The sequence below is a fragment of the Podarcis tiliguerta genome, assembly GCF_965153285.1.
Source record: "Podarcis tiliguerta genome assembly, chromosome: 5".
Classification (NCBI taxonomy): domain Eukaryota; kingdom Metazoa; phylum Chordata; class Lepidosauria; order Squamata; family Lacertidae; genus Podarcis; species Podarcis tiliguerta.
In genome coordinates, this window is record NC_139538.1 from 79402162 (window position 1) to 79424149 (window position 21988).

The 21988-nt window shown below is 44.2% G+C and overlaps 1 protein-coding gene across 14 annotated transcripts in view; it reads right to left on the reverse strand.

The window, feature by feature from the left end:
• The window catches only part of ZMIZ1 (zinc finger MIZ-type containing 1), a 368324-nt gene extending 347509 nt beyond the window's left edge, over window positions 1-20815 (reverse strand). For 8 of the 14 annotated variants that reach the window (XM_083440354.1, XM_083440341.1, XM_083440353.1 and 5 more), the window contains exon 1: window positions 20428-20815. The gene's annotated coding sequence lies outside the window, so the exon portion shown is untranslated. Of the gene's footprint in view, window positions 1-4726; window positions 4939-20427 lie in introns of those variants that run through there. The other 6 variants (XM_083440343.1, XM_083440358.1, XM_083440356.1 and 3 more) reach the window with 3 other exon arrangements.
• Between the last annotated feature and the right edge of the window lie 1173 nt (window positions 20816-21988).

Sequence of the window (21988 nt, forward strand, 5' to 3'; positions counted from 1 at the left end):
TGTTGCCCCTTTCTGTTTCATGAACTGTTGAGTAATTTTAAAACCAGGCTCAGTGTAGGGCACAGAACAGGCCTGTTTTTTCACAGAACATGCATTGGCAATGCATTACTAAGCTATGGTTTAGTGTTGTGGGCCAGAACAGAGCCTTGGACTTACATACACTCTGCTCCCACAGTGCTGAAGAGGACTTTGCCAGAGTTTAGTTTCACATCCCACTAATCCTGTCTTGGCTGATACGGAAGGGGGGACATGTCTTCTTCACCTCCTTCTTCACTACAATATATCCATTTATTTCCAATTGTCAATGTCAAAAGGGACTAAAATCTATAAAATTCATAGAAAATCAACGTGCCAATTTGCTCAATTTCTCTAGAACTCCATGACACCTCTCCTGTCCTCCATAATCCCTCAAGCAAGGTGTCAAGACCCTAATCCTGTCAAATCACTCTGCCAAGCCTTTCCTCTGGGCAATGCCAGGTGGCAGACTATGCATACATGGACCATTGTCTTCTCATCACCAGTTCTCAGGATGTGCTTATCTGCGCATATCTCCAGCTCTGCATATTCCCCCCTCCCTCCTCCATATGTTAATCCTGTGAACCCAACCTCTTCTTAATGTATTTGTGATGTAACTGGGATGTATTTTGCACTGTATTCTGGGACATGGAGGGAAGTTTCAAAAGTTCATGTCACCCCTTTCTCGCTGTTCAATCTCGCCTTGAAGCTATTGCGCAATAAACTTGGATCTTCTGCAGTTTTGCTCCTGTCTCCGGCTGAGCTCATTTTCCTCCGCAGGGATCCGCGGACTTAGGTCCGATGAGCTGGGTGGCAGAGCAGCCTCGCACCCAGATTTTACCGTAACATGGCATATCAGAGGAACTGATCTCCTGGTTTAAAACCAACTACGGACTGTTTCAAAGCATGCCAATTTTAAACTATGGTTTATGAAGTCAACTTCCTCAGCTGTTCTGTATCAGTTTTAAAAAAGGTAAAGGTAAAGGACCCCTTTTAAAAGGTAAAGGTCCAATCACGAACAACTCTGGGGTTGCAATGCTCATCTCACTTTACTGGCTGAGGGAGCCGACATTTGTCCGCAGACAGTTTTTCCAGGTCATGTGGCCAGCATGACTAAGCCACTTCTGGCGAAACCAGAGCAGCACACGGAAACACCATTTACCTTCCCTCCGGAGCGGTACCTATTTATCTACTTGCATTTTGACATGCTTTCGAACTGCTAGGTTGGCAGGAGCTGGGACCGAGCAACGGGAGCTCACCCCGTTGCGGGGATTTGAACCGCCGACCTCCCAATCGGCAAGCCCTAGGCTCAGTGGTTTAGACCACAGCGCCACCCGCGTCCCAGTCTGTATCAGTACATGAGGCCAAAAAGTGAGTAGGAACAGAAGCGAGTGTGTAGAAGCATAAGCTCCACCCACAACCTTCCTGTCTTGAACAAGATGAGACTCCTAGGTTCGTGAGTTCGATCCCCACGCTGGGCAAAAGATGCTGCATTGCAAGTGCTTAGACTAGATGGTCCTTGGAGAGTCTACCATTCTATGGTTCTAAGGTGGCTTTGGGGCCTGTTAGGAACTTTACCACAACTGGAAAATGACTAGAAGTAGTCGGCAACCCCCCTTTTCACAAATGTGTCTACCCCATTCCCTTTTAAAGCAGTCTAGTTGCCTTATCCGCCATGAATTTGTCTAATCCTGTTTTAAAACCATCCAAATTGGTGGCCATCATTGCATCACCTGGGAGTGAACTCCATCGTTTCCCTATGTGTTGAGTGAACAAGCACCTTCTTTTCTCTTTCCTGAATCTTCCGACATTCAGCTTCATTAATGTCCCCAAGTTCTGGTATTATGAGAGAGTGAAACCTCTCCCTAACCAGTTTTTCCACACTGTATATAATTTGATACACCTCTGTCAGGTCCCTCCTTATTCACCTTTCTCTAAACCGAAAAGCCTCAAATGTTGCAACCTTTCCACATAGGGAAGTTGCGCCAACTCCTTGTCATTTTGGTTGCCTTTTTCTGAATCTTTTCTGACTCTACAACAATGCAAGGCAACTAGAACAGCAGACGATATTTGAAGTGCACTTGCACCATCAATTAGTATAATGGCACAACAAAGTTTTATTTTCAACTCCTTTCCTAAGGGGGCCTCCATTACTGCACAGCTCTATAATCTCTCTCTCTCTATTTTTCTCTGAAATCTCTCCCCCATTCTAGCCCAAGGAAAGCAGAGGTGCTGCTATGTTGGCTCATAAATGATAAATTTACACGTCGTGTCTGAACCAGCTAGGCAGGATTCTCAGCCTTCCCTGGGCTGTGGAGAGAAGCCACTGGAGCTGTGCAGTGGTGCGAAGGCTTAACAGCATCTCAGCACTGAGGAGGCTGAAGATAGCCTGCAGATAGTTGTTTGGACCAAAAGCACCATTTCCCCACACAAGCTCTCAGGAAGGAAGCACTGAGAGTCAGTAGTCAAGATATCCTGGCCTGTCTTTTTCTAGGAGCTTTTCAACAAGGGTAAGCCACACGTCCCTACCTTCGTAAAGCTGAAAGCAAGGAGATTATTTTAACTAGCTGCTTGAACTTACAACCAGCATCCACTCACAAGGCTGCGAGGGAAGTTTCAGACAGGGGGGACAGACAGATCAAAGCCAATATCAGAGGCAACATTGCAATGGAATCTGTACAATGTGCATTGGGTTATCCCTATCCTTGGAGCTTCACTTAAAAGTCGCAGAAGGCTTCAGAAAGAAGTAAGCAGCAATCAATGTGCACCAGAATAGGCAGATTATATTTTAAGAGGCCGCAACAAATGGAGGAACATTAAGGGACCTATCACTCAGGCATTATCTGAAAAGAGCTCCTTTGTCAAACCTTGCATAGACCCATCACATGACCAAGACCTTATAACTTATGACCCCTGTCATAAATTATTGCATGAGTGTTAGCAACTGGTATCCTTGGGCAGCTGCCAGCGCCTTGGTACATTGGCAGAGTCCACTGCTAATTCCTGCCCTGGTTTCCCTTTATTTTTTTCTTTTCCGGGGGGGGGGGGGGCAGAATGGTCAGTGCTAGGCAACCACAGCTAGCCCCCATTTACTTTTCTCAATGTGGCATTAACTCTGGAGTATTGTGGGAGATTTAACTGGGGCACTGTGGAACATTTAAATGGCAGCTCGAATTGGCTGCCTGGTGCACTGATGTCAAGTAAACACACAAGGCCCACTAAAACGGGGGACGACTAGGAAGTACTTTGCACAGAGTTCTCGAGGACCTAGGGCTACCAGCCAATTAAGTAATTTCTATTGAGTGCCTGCATTTTAACCAATTAAGCTTTTAACTCTAAGTGTATTGGCTTATATCTCACATTTTGTTCAGTACGTTAGCTATCTTCAGTACAACAGTACATGTCAGTAACAAAGTCAACCTCAAAAAACAAGGGTACCTTTAATGCAATGCCCCACCTGTTCAAAATGTATTTTCAGAGATTAAAGCTGGCCCCCACTGATTATGATAATCTAAAGCTAATTAATCTATAACTTCAGCCCAAGCTAAATATCAATAAATTCCACTCTAAAACTACCTTAAGATATAAAAAAATAAAAGAGAAATTTCTACACCAGGGATTGGGTTGCCAACCTTTTTGGGGGGACCATGGGCCTATTTGCAACCTGGAGAACTGGCAGTCAAGAACACATTGCAACCCATGTTCTATTGGCTGCAATGCAATGCTTTGTACAGGCTCAGAGCTATACTTGCCTACCCAACTTTCACCCCCCACAGCTTCACATGTGGTTTCAAGTGTTAACCCAAGCATTAACCCTTGTTTTGTGATGTCATTGTTGCTAGGGTGCCAGTGTAGGTCACAAATGGCCTATAAGCCAATGTGACATCAGCCAAGATCAGCTAGAAACCATTACTCCTTTGGTGGGTGAAGAGAAAGGCAGAGACTTAAAAATGAGAGAAAGGAGTTAACAGGTCAAGAAGGAAGGGATTGTTCAGCTTGCTCTGGAAGGAAGCAGAGAAGGCAGCCTAGTTCTCACTTAAGGTAGTTAACCTGTTTTTAACTTTTCCCATTTGGGGCTGTAGGGGGGTCTCATGTAGCTGAATACTCTTATCCTTCACATATAAGACTAGTGTGATGGTGAGAAGACTTAGGTTGCAACCCTTTCTCCTGAGAAATTAATCCTCTGTGTTTATGGTTCCACATGGGTTTCCATGTATAAGAGGCTCCATGTATAAGAGACTAAATTTACCCCTCAGTAAGAACTTGGTGGAGCAATGAGGCAGAACAGCAGGTTGGACTGCAGAACGAATTAGGGGGAGGAAGTTGGGAGCATTGCTTGATCTTAAGAGCCCTGGCTGGCAACTGGTTTTTAAAAATAGGAGATATATTTTCAATTGTGCATTCAGTCAATTGAGCATGAGAGATAAAGGGACAGCGATATTGGCTACATTTACACTTCACTGCATGCCAAACACAGGCAAACTTCTCTTTGGACCACCCACCCTGCAGCAAGCAGTGACGCAACATCAAATTCTGAAATGCAGGCGCTCTTCATGGCAATTCCCATAGCCACATCCCTTCTTATACAACAAAAAAGGGAAGTTTGAGCAATGTAAAGTTTGAGCAATAAGGAAGAGCAACAGGATTGCTAGGAAGAACTACTAGTCACGAAGACACAGGGGAACATCTGCAAACTAGAAGCTATCCTTACCCGACATGGCACTTTTAAGAATTTTTCTTCAGAAATCTTGTGAACCGGTGAGATAAAGGATTTTTCACCCATTCTCCCCACCGTGTTTGTGGATATGTCATAAGAAAGATTGTAAGAACTGCTTCCATGGGGATTAATTTAGACCCATTTCCGCTCTGCTAAGCGTCAGCTGATCTGCTCAGCTTCTTTGGTGGGTTTCTCTCCAAGAAAGATTGGCAAATCCTGCTCAGGGACATGACATCGTAAACCACACTGTGAAATTAAGTGGTGACACTCAGTCCCTGCTCTCCCACACCACGGAGTGTGAGCTGCAGCAGAGTCATTCCACCTCTCAAGTACTCATTATCTGGCATTGCCCAAGGCTTGGCTCATACAGGAGAGAGAATAGCTGAGGTAGGCTAAAGAGACATTGACAATGCTTCTTGCCACTCATGCCCAGCCCTTGATTTGGGTCTTGGAGGCCCTTCAGGGCTCTACCAAATAGTCTGTTCACTGGGCGGCGGGGGGAGAAGTCAAATTGTTTTTAGCCTGTGTCATGACTTTCAGAGCTTCTTGGACTTGGAAGGTACCAGTTGCCTAGTCCCCTCCCAATCAGGTTCTTTTGCTGGGAACACGTAGTCCTGCCACATTTCTGCATCACGTATAATAAGATAATTCAATTACTCCCAGTGCCTCATATGAGATGACCATAGATTCTCTGCATAAGTCACTCCTGTGGACATGCCTCCTCCCACATGGGCCAAACATCTTTAACAGTGACCCAGGAAGAAGAAGAAGAAGAAGAAGAAGAAGAAGAAGAAGAAGAAGAGGAGGAGGAGGAGGAGGAGGAGTTTGGATTTGATATCCCACTTTATCACTACCCTAAGGAGTCTCAAAGCAGCTAACATTCTCCTTTCCCTTCCTCCCCCACAACAAACACTCTGTGAGGTGAGTGAGGCTGAGAGACTTCAGAGAAGTGTGACTAGCCCAAGGTCACCCAGCAGCTGCATGTGGAGGAGCAGGGAATTGAACCTGGTTCACCAGATTACGAGTCCACTGCTCTTAACCACTACACCACACTGACTCTCTTTTCAAGCAGAAACTCCATAGGGCAGGTTCTTCTGAAAGCGTGCAAAATCCATACCGTTACACACTCTAAATTCAAACATTTTTTTCAGGTATTAAGATAGAGTGTGCCTCCTGTATTAATTAACATCCCCCATGGGAAAAACTATCTGCATCAGTGTTCGTGGCCAAAATGTTTAATAGATTCAAGCATCTACATCAAAAGAACAATGTCAAAGAGGTTACAATGGATATAACAACTAATGACACTAATGACAAAATAAAAACAAATAAGTCACCAAAGCCAGATGGCATTCACTCCCAAAGCTTTTCCGAAGGAACTCAAATACTAAAGTGTATATATTGTAACAACACAACAAAAATCATTCATTTGTTGTGTTCAAAGTAATATATTTCGTAGGGATCCTGGAAATAGAAGGAAACAAAGTGCAAAAGGATACAACCTAGGATACAGAAAGTTGCTGGTGGGACTTATACCAGCTTTCATTACCCCAGGGAGGAGATTTTCGGTTGGGATCAGATATGAGAAACCAGGTACAAATCTCTACTCAATTATGAAACGTAAGGGTAGACAGGAACAAATCACCCTCACAATGGAGTGCAAGACATTGCTTCTCAGAATTAAGTCCCCCTGCTATCAATGGAGCTTGCACCCAGCGAAGTGAGTGCAGAATTGCAGCCTTAGTCCACCTGTCACGTGTGTTGAGTAGATGAAAAGAAGTACCCCAAGTTCCATGGACAGTGAATGTATAAAAATATAAGATAGTGTAAAGCTCACAGGAAATAAAAAACCAAGAACTGCATGGCCTGCCACAGTGAAAAGGGCAAATTCAGTGTCAGGAATTATTAGGTAACAAGCATCATAATGAAGTCAATGAGGTAAGTGGGTATAGTGTTACAGCCTAAAAAACCACAGCAATTTTATTTATTTTTATGACTACCTTGCTATGTTTGTAACTATATAATATTTTTCATATTGTCAGCTGCCTTGAGCATTGTTTTAATTGTGGAAAAGCGGCATACAAATAAAATTATGGTGATGATGATGATTTACTTTCAGTTTAGAGATTCAGTCCACTCCCTGCCCCGAACCCTGCAACGTGACTAAGCAGGACATGATAGAGGTTTAGAAAGGTATAAACAGTGGATGCAAAAAGGCTTTTCACTCTCACAGCACTAGAACATGGACTGGAGTCATCCAGTGTAACTGACTGACAGTATAGGGATCAGGAAAGACAAAAAAAAGTGCTTCTTAGCACAATGCACAATTAACTTACAGAGTTCACTACCACAGGATGTTGCAATGGCCACTAGCTTAGATGGCTTTCAAAAAGTATTAGACAGATTCGTGGAAGATAGGCCTGGCAATGCTCATTAGCCAAGATAATTAAATGCAACTTCTGTGTTTGGAGACAATATATCTGAATAGTTGCTGCTGCAGAACTCACAGAAGGCAGTTGTTGTCTTTATGGAAAGTCTTGACCTTTTTAGACCACAAACCTATAACTTGTGTACCTTGGAGTAAAGCCTCATTTTGGGCCCCCTCAAAACATCTGACTGGTGAGAGCTGAAAACATTATGGTGGACCTTTGGTCTGATCCAGTAAAGCAATCAGAAGGATGAATGCCAGATTTAAACAGCTTTCCAGATTAATATATTTAGAGCTTAGCTTAAGATGTTATGCCAAACCATGGTGTTTACTAACCATAATTTATTTTTCCCTGCTCAACAATCCAGCTTCTAGGTTCAGATACCTCTAAAAGCAGAGTAGTGGTTGTAACTATGGTTTGTCAATTCAGACAGCATAACAAACCACAGTTAGCACAAACCCTAGTTTACTATTCTGGTTTGTCCACTGAATGAAATCAAATCATCATACTAAACTATTAAGCTCCCATAAGCCTAGCTTGACATGTTTTCTCAACTGAGCTGTTGTGATTCCTAAAACGGTCTGAAATTTCTTGAAAGACTGATACCCTCTCCTGCTTTGGAGCAAGGGGATTCCTTGGCTTCTGTGCTGATGAGGCTCTCAGAAAAGAGGAAGAGCAGGGAAGGTGGAGACCAGACAGTAGAGAAGCAGGGTCTTGGTAACTACCAATTTTAGATTGGCTACTAAGGCCAACCAAAAGTTGCGGAGTCCTCATTTTAGCAATAAAGGTGGACAAAACGTAGAAAACCTGAATGTGACTGGGAAAGTGGAAGAAGAGGCAGCTAGTTATGTAGAGAACAAAATGAAGAGCAATTCCTTCCCCTAAACCTGCTGTTTAATAAAAAAAAAAAACTACCAGGTTTATGTGCATCTCATAATATAAGATTGGAATGACGGGGCAGTCGTGATATAGTCAATACCACAAGTCTTGGGGCATTTAACCCACTCAGGCTGTAACTGGTAGGGAGGAAAAAGTGTCCACCTGTCTCAAGATACTATCCTGCTCTGGGATTTCCTCCACCACCTCCCAATTTAAGGTACCTGCATCTTCAAAGGGGGGGGGGGCTTCCCCATAGATTAAGAACCATTAGATGAAGACACACATACAAAAGTGTTACTTGTGAGGAAGAATAATGAAACATGCAACCTTGATTTTGTTACTTTCTGGGCAAGAGGTATTATATTAAAAATCCTCACAAACAAAAAACTCAGCAGCAGCTTTGACAGTCAAATACTTTTATCAAAATAAGAAGCCATACTAATCTTTGTACACTTATTCTTATCAGCAGAAACCAACTGTCATAACTTTCACAACCAGCAAGCAGCTCTTCATCTTTAAACGTTTCTGAAATCAAGTGTCTGTTTCTGACCAAAAGCAAACCGTACTCGTCTTACATAAGTCATTAACAAGACGGTAACATTATCTTTGTCATACATAAATTATAGTGCATCTTCAAGGTAAGACAAGCTCCTTTAATTTGATTGCGCTTATTCCATCTTTACACACATGCTAAACGTTTCCTAAAATTATCACAAGATAAAAATGTCTGCCAACATCCATCTTTCTGAGCTTAAAAGAAACAAACAAACATGCACAATTCATTATGTTTGGCAGAACTACCACACACCCAACCAAAATCATGTTGTCAGACCTATTTCCCAGGCAGCAGATGACAGGGGTAAAAACAGGAAACAGGAGCATGTATTGGTTTCAGAGCCCAAATACCAAGCCTGACTTGGAAATATTCCTGACCTGACCTGGTTTATTGGAGGAAGGAGAGTTCCTTGGCAGTTCTCATCTTTTGGCCAAAGCAGAATTGGGACACAGGCTCAATCTCTGCTCAGGTCACCAGTTCAAGTCCACGTTGGAAAATCTGCGCAAACTGAGAACATGTGCAGAGGTTACTGCACATTGCCTGGTCTCCAGGTGATGTCCAAGAATGAGCATAAGAGTATCTACTTGTAACCCGGTCAGGGTATACATCCTCACATCTTAGGAGACATGAATTTTGCCCAGCCAGTTTGGAATCTATGCATATCATTTAGGCCAAAGGAAGCTAAGCTGTGATGCTGTTGTACTCCCATGAGCCCTGCCAGCATAATCAATGGTCAAGAACAGTGGGAGTGGTGGTCCACCCACAGGTCAAGACACTCCCAATCTGGAGAATGTACAAAATACATCTGATTTGTGTACATTCTCCACCATCCACTAGTGCATTTAACTTCAACCTTTTCAGACCCAATGCCTACTTTTAACCCAAGCATGCATGTGGGAACCTATTTCTTAATCTTTTACCATATATTTGCATGGTGGGAGTGCTCCTGTTGCGACCCACCAACTGAAGACCAATGCATTAGTGGCTTTCTATACAGTCTGGACAATTTGGAACATTTCTTGTTCGCATTTCAGTCTATATATTAATATTCCTTAATATGCCTATTTATATTTCATTACTAAAATACTAATCAAAAAGACAAATGCATACGGATAAATTAGACTAAAGATTGTTGCCTGTCTCATAATACACATTATTGCCTGATTCATGGGAAACATTGTTTCATGCCCAGGAGGAGAAGTATCTGCTTCTGATTTTAAACCAACCACAGAGTGTTAGTGAAAACAAGACAGAATCTGAATATCAGGACGCCCTCTTGGTGTCTCCATCCCATAGGTCTGTGGAGTGGATGGCCACCGGAGACGGGGGCTTCTCTGTGGTGATCCCATGGTTTTGGAACTTCCAGTAGTTCAGATCTGTAACACGTGAGGGTTTGGGGAAGGTCCTAAAGACTTGCAATTTTTCTATGTTTTTAGAGGTTCTGCTTTTAATCTGTAAGCTGTCTTGAGTCCCATCAAGGAAAAAGGCATTGGATAAACTTGTTGTTGTTGTTTGAACAGCAGGAAACCATGATTTCCTGCAACAACAGAACTGAGTCTCTGTGTTTGTGCTTAACCATTATTTTGGTACTTTTAACAATATTAATGGGATACTTCATTAAGGTGCAATTACATGATGTTGTTTTGCAGCCAGCTTGTTCCCAAACTATGATTTGCTAAGAAATAGTTATGGTAAGAGTCCATTTTAGGATGGGGGGGGGATCAGTGCAGGATCACCTCTCAGTACCCCCCCTGGGATTTTTGGGGGGTGCAGTGCCCTTGCAACTCCCCCAAGCCTCCGCGTTGTTCAGAAAAACCCCCAGGGGTTTTTCTGCGCTTCCTCGCTGTCCGCGACTGGAACCGGAACCTCAGTCCCTACTTTATGTTAGCCTTTGAGGGAGCAATGAGTGTCATGGACAATGGAAAGACGAAACGTATACCCTTCCCATTTCAAAACAAATACAGTGTCTGAAAGATTGGTTGTGATTCCCACAAGGTGGCTAGGCTGGCAAGAGCAAGTACTACCTGAATGTTTTCCTACTCCTGCAAAGCAGGCTTGGAGCAAACAGTAATGTCTCTGACCTTGTAACAGATATCAAGTGGGAAGGAACTGAATGCTGCCTCTGAAAGGGAGATAAGATTCCAGTGCCAAGCAGGGAGCAAATCACAGAATGGGTGGTGTGTGATTTCAGCAAGCCAGGCTATAAAGGACTGCAGAAAAGATGTCCTCGGATGAGGACATCTGTTTTATAAATCAGCTTTCCACCAACCCCCGACATAAATGTTTAGCTGGAGGAAAATCAAATTCCTTATGCAGACAAACTGTCAGGATTGTCAGCCATGATCAAGCATCAACCACAAGCCCTCCTCACAAAGACTGCCTATCTGCAGAAAACTATACAGGTCTTCTAAAGCCCAAGAACCTTTGCCCCATGTAGCGTCACCACCCTTTCTGGTCCCGGTATAAACTTCTCCTTCCTGTGGGCAGACTTTAGCCTGATCTATGCATGCAGTGGAAGTGAGGAACTATAAACCTAAGGTGATAGAGTGGACTGTGCCACTTCAGACTGCAGCGTTTTTTCTCTTTTTTATTGCAGCATTTTTATATATCATTACTATTATTGCCTGTCCGGAAGAATTCCCTGAAAGCAAAATTAACAAGCCCAAATCTCCCAAGACAGCAAGGAGTCCTCTAACACAGCTATCCCTCTGCTGTGCTAGTCCCTCCCCGCCGCCCGCCACTTTAAAATCTTTCATTCTTAAAGTCAGCAGAGGTAGCAAACATTTAAAAGTAACAAAATCATTCTGATTCTTACTGCAAAAAAAGCCCAAGCAGGCCAGCACTGTGTCCATGGATTACAGCTCCTGAAGGTATCGCTGATTCTCTTCAAGGAAACCATGGAGAAAGAAAGTGAGAACTCTCTATTGTTCCTGTGTGTGTGTGTGTGTGTGCGTGCGCGCTGCGCTAGTTTCCTCCTTGGAAGAAGATACTGGAGTATTGAATAGCAACATTGCAATTATTATTTCATTTACGGCATCCACTTCCATTCTAAAGTGGCATAGTCTGTCCTACCCTGCATTCTGCTGCTTGTGTAACGGAGCAAGGCCATTGTCAGCACAACTACACACCTATTTGCAGGCCTGCAGGCCACCAAGCTGACCACAACACCATAGTCTTGCTTGGCCTGTTCATGAAAACCTACCCCCAGTCATCCACCCAGTTTTCCCTCAGTTCTATGAAATAGCAAAATAAGATTCATTAAGGTGTTCTGCGGGGAAGCATGCAGCTTAGTGGGACACAAGATGTGCAGGCATGACCTCCAATCTTGAATTTGCATATTCCTACAATATCTATGCAAATTTAGGTTATTCCCATTTTACGAACTGCAAACCAAGGCAGATATACAGCACGTTTTCAAATGGACCAAGCCTTCCTAGTGGTGCAGCAACAAAACCAATAGCACATATGGTTCAAATTGGATGGGGGACCCCGTGTTGAGATTGCTGTGCTGCAGGGCGTTGAACTAGATGACCCTTGAGATCCCTTACAATTCTATGTGGACCTCATTCATGTAGAATTATTATTATTATTGATTTAATTTGTATACTTCCCTATATCCGCAGGTCTCAGGGAAGTTCACAATATGGCAAACCATCCACTTCCGATCACAAACACAAGCTCAGGCTTGAATGCAAGGAGAAGAGATTAGCAACTTCTGGTGCTGGGTTGTGGCAAACCATAGTTTCCCATTTTGCCTAAACCTGACTAACTATGATTTGAGCAAAAACAGCATCAAAACATGCTTTGGGTTTCTGCTTTCTTGGCAAATTGTGGTTTCCCACAAATCAGCATTGGAAGCTTCTGTTCTCCTTTTTGGGAAGGCGGAGAGAAGAGCTTAGGGCACAACACCTCCAAATCTCACAGGCTCTGAATTCACTGCTGCTCGTTTGAACAGATTCAATAGCATCACTATTAGGAAGGCAAGTTTATCAGTTATTGTTAAGGAATGGGGGGGGGGGACATTTCCTGGCGAACATTGTACTTGGAAAGAAAACTGGCATATCGGTTCCTAAACAGTATGTTTGATTCCCCCTTCTGCAGTAAACAGAGCAGTCTTGGTGGGGGACAAAATTGATAAAGTGGACAAATGCAGGGAGAATTGTCTGTATATTAACCATGAGAGTCAAGACGCATGCCAGCACCTTCACAGAGAAGACATTCTACACCTATAATTCTTGCACAAGGTAGCCAATAAGATGCCCTCCTGATGCTGGAAAGCAATTCCCATCAGCCAAAAGATGATGGAAGATGCAACTCTAGACATCTGGAAGATACCACAGTGGCTATCCCTGTCCTAGAGTTTAGGAACATCAGAAGAGGCTGTGCACCGGAATTTCTCCTGTTGAGAAAAGGACAAATTCTGCTGTTTGGAGCAGGGTCATTCTAGTAGTGGCACTGCAGCTGTGGAACTTCCTCCCCAGGGAAACCCACCAGGCTTTCACTCACTGTAGAGTTTTAGGCAGCTTGGGAAAATATTTTTGTTCACTTAGATCTTTAGTTCATGAATGCTTTTATTAGGCTATGTTTTTGCTATTTGGGCACCTGTATTTGTTGATTTTATATTCATCTTCATGTTTAGCCAGTTATTGGTTTAATCTGCATACCCTCTTAAGAAGGCACATGTAAAAAAAAAATGGATTATGAGAAAAATTAAGAGCTGATTAGTGTTCCACACTGCTTTGGCAATTACTTGGACACATGTTTTATTTCTTCTGTGCTATAAAACACTTATTTGCTTGTTGGGGTTTTTTTTTGGGGGGGGGTACGAGACCAAATTTCAGAATCCACCCCTCCTATAACCAGTGTTCCTTGTGGAAAGCATTGCCTACTGTTGTATTCACAGTTAGGAAGCATTTTTACCATACAACCTAACTCTGTTCTGAAACCATTTCCCCCACTGCTTTTTTCTCCTTCACTTGATGACAGTAGTAAACAAATCTGCAGACTGAACAGTGGTCTGGTGAGCTTTCTGAAACCCAAACAGGAGGAACTCTCTCATTCAAAGGAGTACAGTACTGCAGCAAACTTCAAAGATTTCTCTCTGCACTCTTGGCCACTCACCTGAGGACCCCTTCATGTAACTAGAACAGCTAAAGGAAGCTGTAGGATGCTCATGCTAACTTCTAGCCATGTCAGTCCCAACGCCATGCCCTTTTACATACAAGAACAGCCATGGCTTGATTTCCCTTTTTTTGGCATGTTACTGGAAGTCTAGCTGTAGGTTCACAATGCCATGCCAAAAAGCTGACCCAGGCTGTATTCAATGGCGGTTGTGTGCACACAATTGCCTCACCACAAGCTGATGCCACTGGAAGTCAGTGTGAGTAGACGGGAAATGGTTGCCGCCAGAGGATGAACCCATCATGTGAACACCATGCAGTTGTTAAGAACATGAAATCCCAAACCCCAACAAGCTTTGGATAACCAGTGCTGGCTGCATTTTTGTCCCACTATACATGGTGCTGGAGGAGACTCTTGAGAGTCCCATGGACTGCAAGAAGATCGAACCTCTCCATTCTGAAGGAAATCAGCCCTGAGTGCTCACTGGAAGGACAGATCCTGAAGCTGAGTCTCCAAGACTTTGGCCACCTCAGGAGAAGAGAAGACTCCCTGGAAAAGAGCCTGATGCTGGGAAAGATGGAGGGCACAAGCAGAAGGGGACGACAGAGGACGAGATGGTTGGACAGTGTTCTTGAAGCTACCAGCATGAGTTTGACCAAACTGCAGGAGGCAGTGGAAGACATGAGTGCCTGGTGTGCTCTGGTCCATGGGGTCACGAAGAGTCGGACACAACTAAACAACAAACAACACCACAGATGTGACTAGATGCAAAGGAGACGAGCGCTTCTGTACCATTAACTACTAAGTAGAAGAGCATTTAATCAGGTGCATCTCTCTGCCCACACCTGGGCATTACAAGGCATTACAAGGCACACCTTCCCACCCCAACTTCTTTTTCATCTACTATTTCTCCATGCTCCTGGCAGCATATATGATGTGACCCACAAATGATCCTGCAACGTATGTCAAGCTGAGCAATAGGTGAGGTGCATGGCTGAGAAAGGAATCGGAGCCCAGGTCTCCTTGGGCTGACACTAAAGTCACATCCACACCATACATTTAAAGCACTGTTATATCACTCTTTGCAGTCATAGAGAATCCTGGGCACTGTAGCTTGTTTAGGGTGCTACCCTCACAAAGCTACAGTTCCCAGCACCCTTAACAAACTACAGGTTCCTAGGATTCTCCATGAAAGTTAAAAGTGGTATAATAGTGTTTTAAATGTAAGGTGTGACATAACTCTTAAAAGGGACAATAGTCCCACTGTCCTTTGCATCTGATCTCCCAGTATGGGGGGGGGGGGTGACAGAGCATTTCCCTCCCTTCTCAACCAGAGCTGTGACCAAATCCCATTTTAATAATCTAAAGCAAAACTCACCTCTACAGATTTTCCCCATTAAATTATCTTTGACAGTCCCAGGGAAACCAGAGATTCATATTCACAGAGTGCAGAATATATAAGCACATTCACTTGGTCAATACATTAATACCGAAAAGTCATTTTCTGCTGTCCTCTGACCCATATATTTTCACCTAAACTGAAAACAAAGCCAATCAAATTAGCTCAAGTACTTTTTTAGTCATTGCACTCACTCAGTTCATAAATTGTATATGTACATCAAAGTGCATACATTTCTTTATGTGGTAAAGTTATGTCTTGCACCTCCAACTCCCAAGAGTTCCTAGGGTGCCACTCAAAACAAATGCAATGCAATCTTCCACTGGTGGGCCTTTAACAGAGATGGCAACATGTTTTATAATGGTTGTTGTTCTGCCTCTGCTTGCAAATTCTAATTAACTAAACTGTTGCAAACTTATTTATCTTAATGAACCATTTAAGATGCCAAAAATGTATGTGGGGTGGCAGGTCCATGGAAAAGCAGCTTGAGTGTAGCAGCTACCACTACATCTAAAGAGACTTTTCAAAGCCTCCTGACAACAGAGACCCAAGTTTAGGAATAATAAAATCCAAAGAACCCATTTTTGAGACCTATGATACCTCCCATCTTTCTGGTCATCAAATGTCAGAGCTCAAAACCCCACAAGATTACAAAATTTGACAGTGGAGAATCATTCTGTAAAAATAAAGCAGGTGTGGTAAGACCAGTAGTGCCTCATCCCATTATTGTACTGAGAGAGTGAAAAGTATATATGGTCCCGGGTTTGCATCAATGTAGCTATCCTATTATTTGAAACACATACTAAAACTGCACAAGACCTTACAGTCTCGCTCCACAGGGCTTCCACTGATGCAATCCCCCTCCTCCTCCCCTCTCAAACACTTGAAGAAGGGGAGGTGCAAGTAGTATCACAAAAATCTTTGAGAACTCTGGCAGTGGAAGAAGCATTACATCAAGAGCAAATGTAACACACCGGAAAAAAATTCTGAGTAGAAACATATGTAGCAGAATTTTACTACTTAGAATTCCATAGTATCCCCTCTTTGGGGCGGGGGGGGGGGGTATGATCCACAGAAGACACTTGTGTCTTGCCTTTCAGCAAGATACACAGCATTATTCATTTTGGTTTGCCCAGCGTGATCTTAAAAGTGTGCACAGGCTTAAATCTTGCACAGCAACAAACTTAACACACTTTTGTTGCTTATGCAGCAACAAACTCCTTTTGGAGAAAAATTTCTTTCACAGATGCATATTGGACACACTAAGCAATACTCAGTTAATACCAAGCTCAGTAATATTATTAAAGGGTGTTGTTGTTTTTTTGCTTTTTTACAAATATCAAGTGTTAGGGACCACACGCACTGCAAATCAATGGGATTCTCTCCTAAGTTTCCTCATCAAGTAAGACATTAAAGTCAATTGCCCTTTTACAACGAAAGCAAAATCTTCCCTTCAAGTTGAAATCATTTAAAAGACTGTCTTTGTTTATGACAGATATCTAGATCTGGCAACTAAACCCTGGCTTCCACAGGACTTTGGTGTTTCTGGTGTTGCTTTCTGCCTTTTTTATTTTTACTTTTTTGCTAGACAGGGACAGGGAAGAAAACCTGAACAAAGAAGACTTGAAAGAACCCAAGCTAATTTCTAGGTTTGAAATCACCAAATGAGCCAGTAAAGCAAATGAAAACAGCTTGTAGTGGCTGGAAATTGTTTTTAAAAGTTATGGGCCCAATCACTAAATGTAGTAATTATTACACTCATGATAGCCCATTCTTGTTTAAGATCCCTCCCCTCAAGAAGATTCAAACCTTACACAGCTTTTTAAAAAGTGTCTTGCAGCCCCTCCCCCAATAGCCTCCATACTCTGAAAACGATCAACCAAAGGCTTGCAACCAGTCTGAAAGTCACACGTGCTCCATTGCAAGACCTTGCTTTCAATGTGTCTTTTGTTTGATGGCTGGTGTTTCAACATCCTCGATCTGAACAGAAAAAGGTCAGCCCTAGTCTTCTGGCATTCATAAACCTGAATCAGGCCCTGCCAAAGGAAGATTGATGTTGTAGTAAATTTGCCTTGATCAAAAGCAGGGACAGTTGGAGGCAGAAACCAACTTTGCAAGATGAATCTCAATTCTCTCCTAAAGGGAGAGACAATAATGCTTAGAAGCATGTGGTTTAGCTAGACCCTTCAACAAAACCTTTCCCTCAGTGATATGTGCATATGTAGATTTGGGAGGGGGGAGGAAACAGCTACAGCAGATTTGCAAATAGGTCTACATTTTTCTTTATAAGCCAGTCACACAGACCTGTGTCAATCACTTATTAGCTTAAAAGGAAAGTAGCGAGGAGAAGATCTTTCTCAAAACTTTCCTGCATGGTGATAGCCACATTTTTAAAATAATATAAATAAGAAGTTTCTCCTGTAGAAAAAGATACAGTAACAAATACTTCACAGCAGCCTTGCAAACATCCACTGAAGTTACCAGCCTATGTATAAACATTCCTGCCTTAGACGTTTGTGGCCAAAGAAGAATGAGAGCCAATCTTTAAAAAGCTTCCCTGTCTGATCGCTTGGAGGCATTTCTTACTCACCAGAGGCATTTAGGCAAGTGGCTATTTACAAGCCTGGTTACACTAACTGGGGAAGTAATATAACTTAAACCACCCATACTGTCAAGCCGCTAGTCCTCATTGTTGATGGTTTGTTTCTTGCTTTATTCCCAAGGCAGGCCACATTTCCTTTTATGATATACATCCTCACGAGTACTCTTTGAGAAAAGGTATCGCTTTGAGGGAAAAGCAGCAGAAGCCAAGAGACAGCAACCTAATCCAGCAAGTCCACGGCTGAGCTTCCACTTGAACCTTGGTCCAACTCTAGCCCTTTTAAGGCTAGCACCAGGCTGGGCTTCCATTATCCCAATAATCCTCCCTTGTAAACTCCCACCCGCCCCCCCAAATATCTAAAAAGTAATCATTACAACTTGGTGGAGGTGACTCCATCATTAACCTTTCCAATTCCAAAGGCCAAGTCCCATATTGCAGTTTAAAGGTGAGCTATGAGTTGCTAAACACGCTTAAAAGAAAAAACTGGCAGCTGGAAGCCCCACTTATCTAGAACTTGGGGCGCCAGAGCTTTGAACAGGCTTTTTGCCCTTTCAAATTTGATAAGCCCATTGCCTCACTGAGGCACACACTTGTATTCACGGTGCCTAAATAGCCATTTCATATTTGAAAGAAAGCACAGCTAGGTAGCACCCCAAGACTATACCCAGGCATTCATCTCTTCCCCCACCCCTCTACTCCTATTCCTGCTCTCTTACTGTCTCCTGGAAACCTTTGAGAGGGCATTTGTTCAAGCTGCCAAGTTAAATCCTCCACTCTCATGTCAGTCTGGGTGGGGGGAGCAGTCAGAACACCCAGCGTCTCTTAGGCCTGTTGAAGCCAATGCACAGATACACACTATTACTTTGGCCCTGGAGAATCATTAAGCCCTTTCAGATCAGTAACTAAAGACCAACATGTATATACAGTGCAGAAAAGCAGACTGTGGTGATGACAGGGGGCTGAGACTTTAAAAACTGGCTACCGTCTCAATTTCCTCTGTGACTGCAGGCTTACACATTTCCCAGCTGCACAGGCTGTAGAACCACAATCAGGCAAAGAAAAGAAAATATTGTGTGCGGTTGTTCTCTTCCTCCTCCTCCTCCTCCTCATTCCTCAGTTATTTAATGATGCTCATAATTATTAAGACAGAAGAAGGCAACAGGCATCTCAGAAGGTCTCCCTCCTACAACCAAAGTTAGCAACCAGACTAGAACCTTCACACGTGCGCCCAACACACACCTATATCCCAAAAAAGTTTCCAGGGCAGGAGAAGAAACCCGACCAAGGAACTTTTAGGTCCCCTCCCATGATCTTCCTTTGGAAGTCGGCCTAGGAGACCTGCCCAAAAAGTTCGTGGCCAGGAATCCAAGGCTCAACTCAGATGGCTCCTATTTTTAATGTTTACATTCCTCAAGTGCCTTTTAACTGCCATGTTGCTTTTCGGGTTTTGTTTTTTCTTCCTTGCAGCCAGCTAGAGCCCAAACTGCTCTCCCCTGAAAACGATTCCCTCGTTCCCTCTCCGCGCGCCCACCCTCGATTCACAGTACCAAGAAAGCAGGGGCTAGACGCTTCCCCCCCCCCCCGCGCCCGCCACCTTCCTCCACTGGCTTCCTGGACAGATGAACGCGAGAGGGAGGGAGAGACCGGGGAGGCAGAGAGAGGGAGAGGTGGGGGGAGACCCTCCCCGCGCGCCCCTCCTGCCCGGCGAGAGAGGCCCCAAGTCCCAACTGGCTTTCAGAATCCAGACACAAGGAATTTGCACTCGCTCCGGCTTCCCACCGCCCGGAAAGGAAGCTCGGCGCCCCCTCCTCCCCCTCCCACCCACCTTTCTTACATCTTCCCCTGCAAACCCTCCTCCGGATCGATCGATTAGGCTCTCGCCGGGGAGGATCTTAAAGGAATCGCCTTTTCTCAAAACCAGTTAGCAAAAGTAAAAAAAATAAAAATAAAAAGCCGGCCAGGAGGGGAGGAGGGAGGCAAGGAGGGAGGGCAGGGAGAAAGGACAACAAAACAAAACCCCGAACCAGAAGCTCTCCGGATTATTTGAAACCTTCCTTTGTTTTTAGGGCGCAAGATCGCGGCTCCAACCCCTGCCAGTCAAGGGGCCCGAAATTAGGAACGTGGTTTGGGCTCTTCAAACTTGAGACGCGCGCACATAAAAAACACCTTTTGCCGATCTAGATGTATATAATTGTATGGGTCTCCTTTCTTTTGCACTCATTCCGACCCACCCACGCTCTAACGTGCGCACCGCTTTTCGATTCTTTTTTTTTTTTAATAAAAGCGACCCCCGGTAAACGTCTGGCTTCTTCACGCCTCCCCCCCCCTTCACGATCGTAAGATAAAGCAATATATTAATACAGCAAACTACGATTCAAGTCCATCCGCCTTTCTCCCAGGATCTCCCGGGTTTTGCCTCTGTCTCGCGAACCCCCCACATTGCCAAACGTAGAAACACAAGCTGCCCCTTTAAGAAGTCTTCACACTGTTTTCCTGGATTTCTTCTTCTCTGCCCCCCCCCCCCCGCACCCGCGCCGCCGCCGCCGCTTCCAATCTTCACACCAAACATAAAACATATCTATGGATCTCGGTGTATTTCCTTATCTCGCATTTACTTCCATTGTTTCTACAAACCTTGGCCGGAGTAACCCCCGCTCCCCTCCAAAAAAAGCACAAGGAGATGTAAATGAACTGAGAGACGAAACTTACCTACAGACTGGGGGGAATGAGCAAGGCTTGCAAGAAGGAGAAAAAAATCACACGGAAGAAAGCAGGCAAAGCAAAATATTCCCTCTTTCCAGTGGATCTGCTGCAGGTCTGGTTCAGGTGGCTTTTTAAATTTTACTTTAAAAAAATCTCTTATTTCTTGCCTTTAATATATGTATATATATATAGAATCTAAATTTAAAAAAAACCTCTCACAGACAGTGAAAAGGAGCTCAGTGTTAGTGGGAGAATAAGTGAATCAACTAGCAGAGAGCAGAGCAAGTTGAAGTGTCAAATTACATTGGCTATTTTATTACCAAAGGGCCCTGCTTCTGGCTGTTGGCAAAATCTGTCCCAGATTCCTATCTGAAAGGGAGCTGTCTCTCCTGGAAGGAAGCTTTTTCTCCCTGCATGTGCCTGTCTCCTCTTCCCCCCTCCCCGCCACCCCGCTTCCCACCGCACCTTCTGACCACCTAAAGTTAAAATCTTTAAGAGCCAAGTTGAACAACGCAAATAATTGTCTTTCGAGATTCCCCCCTCCCTTCCCCGCCACCCTCATCAAAGGGAAGAACTTCCTGTCGAGAGAAACCGAGCGCGGCGCGCACACCATTGCCCGACTGTTTATAAAAATTAATGAAGGGGGGTGTGGAGGGACACACACACACACACCCTTTTGCAATTTCCAAGCCCCCCCCCCCATAGAAAGACGTCCATAATCCAGTGCACTTTTAAACTGGCAACGCTTCCCAGTCTACACGGCCATTTAAGACCATTGTTTTACTCTCTGCGTGTGAATGGAAACCAGTGCGCTCTAAACATTTTGTATTTTGACACAGTCCTTGCGCGCGGGTGTGTGTGTGCTTTATAGATACATTATTAGGAGGGAGTTTTGTGGGTTTGTATTTTTTTTAATTAATAGAAAACCAGCAGCTTAATCCACGAGCCCCGCACGGTGTGTGCAGCCTGGACCTACTTACTAGGAGGTAAATCTCATTTAGGTGTAATAGGGCTTCCTCCCAGGTAAGACGAGCAACCCGTCGTCGTCCCCCCCTTCTATCCAGGAATTTAACCCACTTGAACCCAGCTGTGATTTACTTCTGAGTAAGCGCCAATAAAATCGGAAGGGGGGGGTAGCCAATGGCAGGAAACGCGTTGACTTTAAATGTATTTTTTCCTCTTTAGGAAAAGTCCGATCCTTTAAGCGGGATTTGCAAGACGCCCAGCACAGAGAGGCGGAAGGAGGAGGCGAGGATGTCCCTAAATCTGCACAACACCCGGATCTTCCTCTGAGAAGAACCGGGAGCGGGGAGAAGAGGGGAGTGGAAACCAGATCCCGGGAGGAGGAGCTGCGTGTGTGTGTTTTAATAGCAGAGCCCCGGTAGCGAGGAGGCTGCTGGGTCTCGATGTTAATTGAAAGAGAGGTTTGTGGATGTGCGCCTTTTTTTGTGAAAATCTCCCGACTACACAAGAGCTCTCGCTGGGGCTCCCTCGTCCTCCTTGCCTTTAAATTCGCAACCCGATCCAATGCCCCGTTAGGCGGCGGGGGAGCAGGCAAACCGGCTCT